The sequence below is a fragment of the Marmota marmota genome, unplaced genomic scaffold (assembly GCF_001458135.2).
Source record: "Marmota marmota marmota unplaced genomic scaffold, marMar, whole genome shotgun sequence".
In the NCBI taxonomy this organism is placed as follows: Eukaryota; Metazoa; Chordata; class Mammalia; order Rodentia; family Sciuridae; genus Marmota; species Marmota marmota.
This window is the reverse complement of record NW_026000172.1, coordinates 307,387-314,146: the sequence shown is the minus strand read 5'-3', so window position 1 is coordinate 314,146 and position 6,760 is coordinate 307,387. Positions and strand designations below refer to the sequence as shown.

General features: G+C 38.7%; 1 protein-coding gene across 2 annotated transcripts in view; it reads left to right on the top strand.

Annotated features, from left to right (window-relative positions):
* Nucleotides 1–4,566, top strand: part of LOC107159690 (zinc finger protein 420-like) — a 37,568-nt gene extending 33,002 nt beyond the window's left edge. The window contains exon 4 of one of the 2 annotated variants that reach the window (XR_007342171.1): nucleotides 3,643–4,566. The gene's annotated coding sequence lies outside the window, so the exon portion shown is untranslated. Of the gene's footprint in view, nucleotides 1–1,047; nucleotides 3,249–3,642 lie in introns of those variants that run through there. The other variant, XR_007342172.1, reaches the window with a different exon arrangement.
* The last annotated feature ends 2,194 nt before the right edge of the window (nucleotides 4,567–6,760 follow it).

The following is a 6,760-nucleotide window of genomic DNA, read 5'->3' as shown; positions in this document are numbered from 1 at the left end:
TTTTTTTTTTTTTTTTTTTTTTTTTTTTTTTGAGAAAGAGTCTTGCTAAGTTGCTGAGGCTGGCCTCAGAATTGCACTTCTTCTGTCTCAGCCTCCTGAGTCACTGCATGTGTCACTGTGCCTTAAAAAACAAACAAACAAAAAAACTACCAACACAGACCTTAAATCTTCAGGAAAAGTTTTTTTTTTTTTTTTTTAAGTACACCTGAATGACCACAAACCCAATGAATTTTAGAATATATCTAATACCCTTAACAACTACCTCATGTTTGCCTGTTGTCAAAATGAAATGGATTATAGTCAAAGTAAAACCATCAACTAAATATTTAAATGTTTCTTTGGGGGGGATTGAGTATTAAACCAAGATGTGCTTAACCGCAGAGCTGCATCTCCAGCTCATTCTTATGTTTTATTTTATTTAGACACAGTTTTGTTGAGTTGCTCAGGGACCTGGTAAGTTGCTGAGGCTTGTTTTGAATTCAGGATCCTTCTGCCTCAGCCTCCAGAGCCACTGGGACTGCAGGTGTGTGCCATTGTGCCCAGCTTAAATGATTTTAAGGGAGTTTTACATTAGCCTTACATAGCTCAGTAGGGAGAGCAGAGGACTTTAGGTGTTTGTGGAAATCTGCAGGTTGCTATCCCAAATGTCACTCCAATGTGAATGGTTCTATTCTCTAAGTGTGAAGTGTGAGCACTCTTATTTGAGCATATGCATGACTTGTACAGCATCCTGAGGTGGATAAATGAATGTGGATAGTGGTTTTCTCAGAGCCAATAAAAATACATGAAGCTGGACGTGGTGGTGCACACCTGTAATCCCAGTGGGATGGGAGGCTGACAGGAGGATCACAAGTTCAAAGCCAGCCTCAGCAATGGCACAGCACTAAGCAACTCAGTGAGACCCTGTCTCTAAATAAAATACAGTTAACTGCAAGATAATCTCAGGGAATTTTGGAAGGAAAGTGGGAGCCAAGGAGTTACTGGCCTGTGCAGGCTTGTGGTCTACCTCCCTCATACCCTGACTCTGCACATGTTCCTTCCCCACAGGAAGAGAGCAGCTCCAATACCCCTGACCCCAGGGAGCACAGCCCACACATCTACAACTGCATGCTTGCATCAGCCACCCAGTTCCTGCTTCTTCTATTCTGCCATTTGCAGAAGTCTCTCCAGTTCCTGAAACCTTCCCAACCTACCTGATCCTGGGGCCCAGCTGGAATGAGAGTGTTTCTGCTGGAGTCTTCCCTGCAGACACTTATTTTCACCCCTCTGAACTCAGCTGTGCCATCACTGTGCAGTTTGTTAAACAGCTTGGGTGTTCTGGGCCCAACGAGTCTACTTTAAGACTCAGTATAATTTCTTTAAGATAATTTCAGCACTTCTCCAACAAGAGTATTACACTTCTGGGATGGGGATGTGGCTCAAGTGGTAGCGCGCTCGCCTGGCATGTGTGCGGCCAGGGTTTGATCCTCAGCACCACATACAAACAAAGATGTTGTGTCCGCCGAAAACTAAAAAAAAAAAAAAAAAAATTAAAAAATTCTCTCTCTCTCTCTCTCTCTCTCTCTCTCTCTCTCAAAAGTATTACATTTCTAAGCTCACTGAAGAGGTCCTCATTGTATCATGTAGATGTGGTGATACAGTCAAGTGTTCTCAGATTTCGATTCTCCAGAAACCATGTTAGTGTTGGCTTCTGAAATAATAGTTTTGGCATGTAGCCTGGGGTTTTGCATTTCTAAAATATACACAGGTGAGGTGTTTGTACCACTGATAACAAAGTCATTGTGTGAACCCCTCGTCTCAGGCTTTAGCACAAGCAGGCTTCATTAAGAAACACTGAGTGGGACCCTAATCCTTGTTTCTGAGTCTGGAATTCAGTTTTCCAGGAGACATGATGCTGATCCATTGGATTTCGGGCCACTTCTAAAATCTTGTGAGTACTCAGCAAAATAAATAAGTAATAAATATATATCTAATAATTAGAATTTTCTTAAGACTTCCACCTTGAAGCCACTCTGATGTTTGTTTTACTTAATAAAATGATGATCTGATTGATACTCTAGCAACACTTGGTGGCCATAAGGAAGTGAGGACTATGTCTGGATAAGATAGTAATCTGGGATAAAAAGAAGTTCTACTGAGTCTCAAAGTAGAAGGCTCATTAACCACTAGAATTCAGGAAATGCCCATGGCCATTATTTGACATTAAAAACAAGCAATTCCTAAGCAATCCAGGATTCCTATTCCACCATTCTTGCTCACAAAATACTAACATGACACCCAGACAATGAGCAACCTGAAATGTATGGTGTGAAATCACACAACTCTGCTCTGATTCCAGCTCTACATCATTCCTAACCTAGTGTGCATCTATAAATAACATCCCAGATGAATGGTTTTTTGTATCTCCCTTAGAGATGTCCCACATTTGTCCTTGAATATGGACCTGCTTTCCTAAATAAATCTTTCCATGTCTCTGATTGACAAGTGCTGAAATTCTGTTCTGCCATGCACACCATTGTCCCCACTTTTTCTAAGTTGATGTCTCTCTTTTCCTTTCTTCCTCCCTCCCTCCCTCTCAGGAATCTTCTCCCATTCCATTATATCATATAGTAAGATTCATATGTCAGCACTGGAATTTGGGACATTTTTATAGTTTGGGGGAGATAAGAAGCAACTGTGAAAATAATTTTTTTTTAAATAGGCAAGGGACCAGGTTTGGTGGTACATGCCTGTAAACTCAAGTATTTGGAGGCTGACTAAGAAGAATCTCAAGTTCAAGGCCAGACTCAACATTCTGCCTCAAAATTTAAAAATAAATAAATAAATAAAATAAACAGGATTGGTATTGTTGCTGGTTGGTCCAGGAATCTGGTGTTGTGTGTTGTAGCTCTTGAAGTCTTGAAGGAGAGTATTTCAAATGAGCCATAAAATGTAGTTGAAGTATAGCAAAGTTTATTAGGAAACAAACTTGTATCAAGAGGGAGCCGAGGGAAATGAGACATCTCTCTCACTTTCCCTTTGCCCCCAAGATTCCTGGGGCATTATGGGGATTTTCATATTCCTGCCTAACTTTTAACTGACAATAGGATTACATCAGAGTTTTAAATCCTTACTGCACATGGTTTTGCCCAAGCAAAATCCATTTGGGGAGGGAGATTTAACTATAATAAAAACTTGTATTATTAAAAGATTAAAATAATCTGCTAAAGGTCTAAATGCAATGATTTGTCATCTTGGCCTGCACTGATGAGTTCTACTTGGAATTTTTTTTTTTTTTTACAGATTTTATGCTCAGTAGCCTTAGCTTTAAGTATCCCATTAACCTAAATCTTGAACTCTTTGGTCATTATGAAGGTCACAATGTCCTCTTTCAGGGTAAGATGTTCTTATTGATTGAGAGCAGTCTGTGGACATGCATTCCTTGACTCTGAGAGACCATCTAGAAGACAACAGGTGCACCATGTAGAAATGTAGCATCATATTCTTTTAAGCCAGAGCAGGCCCAGAATACCTTAGGTGAATTGTATCTTTTTAAAAAAGCATGTCGTGGGGGTGCAGCATCTCATTCCACCATCTTTTCTGACCTCATTGTAGGTCCAGCCTATAGATTTTTCTTCTCAAATTCCCCTTTCTCTCACTCAGGTAAAAGAGTCCCACCAAGCTTCTCCTCTTGACTTCTGACTGACATCAGGATTGCATCAGACTTTCAAGTCCCCATGGAAAGGAGATTTTATTACTGTTGAACTAAACATCCAAGGTGATCCCAGGTCATTTTGACCCACATGGATTGGTTCTAGTTGGAACTTGTTACACATTTTGTTTTAGGGAGAATTACCCTATCTCCCTGAGTTCTGGAATCTGGTCTGTGAAAGTGTCACACTCCACCCCAGGTCACTTGTATTCTTTCTGGCAGGGAGGAGCCTTGTGAGGCTGTGTTTCTTCCACAGATAACATGTTGTTTGCTGAGGAATGTAATATGTTTTATTTACTTAAGCTGGGCAGGGCTGTAAGCAATTACTCTTTTAAATTTTATTTATTTTTATTTGTTTGAATTAATTATACATGATAGAAGGCATTTCAATTTATTTATGCAAATAGAACACAGATTTTTATTACCCTGTTGTACATTATACAGAGTTGGGCCACATGTGCAGTCATACATGTGCCTAGGGTAATGATTTGCATCTCATTCCACCATCTTTCCTGACCTCATGCTCCCTCCACTCCCCTCCTTCCCTTTGCCCAATCAAAGATCCTCCATTTACCCCAAGCCCCCCAATTATGGATCAGTATCCACTTATCAGAAAAAACCATCACAAAGAAATAAGTATCTGAAGTGTTGGATGTATCAATTACCCTAATCTGATCATTAAACATTGCATACAAGTATTGAAATGTCATATTCTACCCCAGAAATATATACAATTACCATGTATGAATTTTAAATAAATATTTTAAAAGTATAAATATTTAAGATGGTAGATATATCAGTTACCCAGATATGATCATTATGTATTATATGCATGTATCAAAATATCACTCTATACTCTTCAATTATGTATTATTATGTGCTGATTAAAAATATTTTTACAAAAAAAAAACATTTAGCATTTGTTTTTTTTTTTTTTTGGGGGGGGGGGGGTTGGTTTACTTCACTTAGCATGATATTCTCCAACTCCATTTACCTGCAAATGCCACAATTTTATTCTCATTTAATGCTGAATGATATTCCATTGTGTATATATACCAGTTTTTTTTTTTATCTCTTCATCTGTTGAGGGATATCTAGGTTGGTTCCATAGCTTTAGCTACTGTGAATTGAGCTACTATAAATATTGATGTGGCTGTGTCACTATAGTATGCTGATTTTAAGTCCTTTTGTATATAAGGAGTGGGATAGCTGGATCAAATGGTGGTTCCATTCTCAGTTTTCTGAGGAATCTGCATACTGCTTTCCTGAATGGTTGCACCATTTTACAGTCCACCTGTAATGTATGAATATACCTTTTTCTCCACATCCTTGCCAACATGTATTATTGTTTATATTTTTGATAATTGCCATTCTGACTGGAGTGAGATGAAATCTCAGAGTAATTTTGATTTGCATTTCTCTAATTACTAGAGAAGTTGAATATTTTTTTCATATATTTGTTGATCAATTGTATATCTTCTGAGAAGTCTCTATTAAGTTCCTTGACCCATTGATTGTTGGGGTTATGTAGTTAGAGGGGGTAAATTTTTTAAGTTCTTTATATTAGTGCTGTATCTGATAAGCATGTAGTAAAGATGTTCTCCCACTCTGTGGGCACTCTCTTTACATTATTTTTTCCTTTGCTAAGAAGAAGTTTTTAGTTTGAATTCATTCCATTTATTAATTCTTAATTTTTTTTATTTCTTGTGCATTGAGAGTCTGGTTAAGGGGCTGGGGATGTGGCTCAAGCGGTAGCACGCTTGCCTGGCATGCGTGTGGCCTGGGTTCGATCCTCAGCACCACATACAAAGATGTTGTGTCCGCCGAAAACTAAAAAATAAATATTAAAAAAAAAAAGAGTCTGGTTAAGGAAATCAGGACCTAATGTGACATGATGAACATTTGGGCCTATATCACCCATATCCTGTTCAGGTGGTGGAATTGAGGTTCCTCTCTGTGGCATAGGCTGGCTACAGAATAAAAGCTAAGAAAAAGAAGGTTAAAAAAATCACCCAGCACATGAGAAGTAATTGTAGAAAGTGGGGGTAGGACAGATTTCTGATCTTAAGAATCAAGCTTGTACACTTGAAAGAGAGAGAGAGATAGAGTCTGCATTTGCTTTATTTTTATGGGGGAAACATTAAAGATTTTCCATGGACTGTCCTTTGCCAAATAAGGTAGGGGGTGAGCTGTCCAGTTCCCAATAGGTTATGCCCAACTCTGGAGCTATGAGAGCTGTCCCGTTAGTAGAGTGGGAGTAGAGATATCTTGCTTTGGGCAGTCTGGTACACACAGGAATGCTGGGATTGTTCACACAGAGAGACCTAAGTCTCCCTTGGATCAGTGCTGAGTAAAAGACCACTCAAGGGGTTGGGGATGTGGCTCAAGCAGTAGCGTGCTTGCCTGGCATGCGTGCGCCCGGGTTCGATCCTCAGCACCACATACAAACAAAGATGTTGTGTCCGCCGAAAACTAAAATAAATAAATAATTTTTTTTTTTTTTAAAAAAGACCACTCAAGTAGCTTCATGCGTGGCATCCCACAGGCCTAGTTTTTCATCTGTGAGGTGCAGGGCCTCTGGTCTAATTTATAGGTTCTTGATTCACTTTGAATTGAGTTTTTCACATGGTGAGAGATAATGTTTTAATTTCATTTTGCTGCATGTGGATTTCCAGTTTTCCTAACACCAATTTTTGAAGAGGCTACCTTTTCACCAATGTATGTTTTTAAAACCTTTGCCTAGCATAAGATAACTGTATTTATATGGGTTTGTCTCTGTGTCTTCTATTCTGTACCATTGGTCTACATGTCTATCTTGGTGCCATTACCATGCCATTTTTGTTACCATAGTTCTGTAGTATAGTTTAAGGTTAGTATAGTAAAGATGTTCTATCTAGGAATTGCTTTGGCTATTCTGGGTCTTGTATTTCTCCAAATGAATTTCATGATTTCCTTTTCTATTTCTATGAGGAATGTTGTTGGGATTTTAATTGAAATTGGATTAAATCTGTATAATGCTTTTGGTAGTATGGCTATTTTGACAATATTAATTCTTTCTGTCCAAGAACA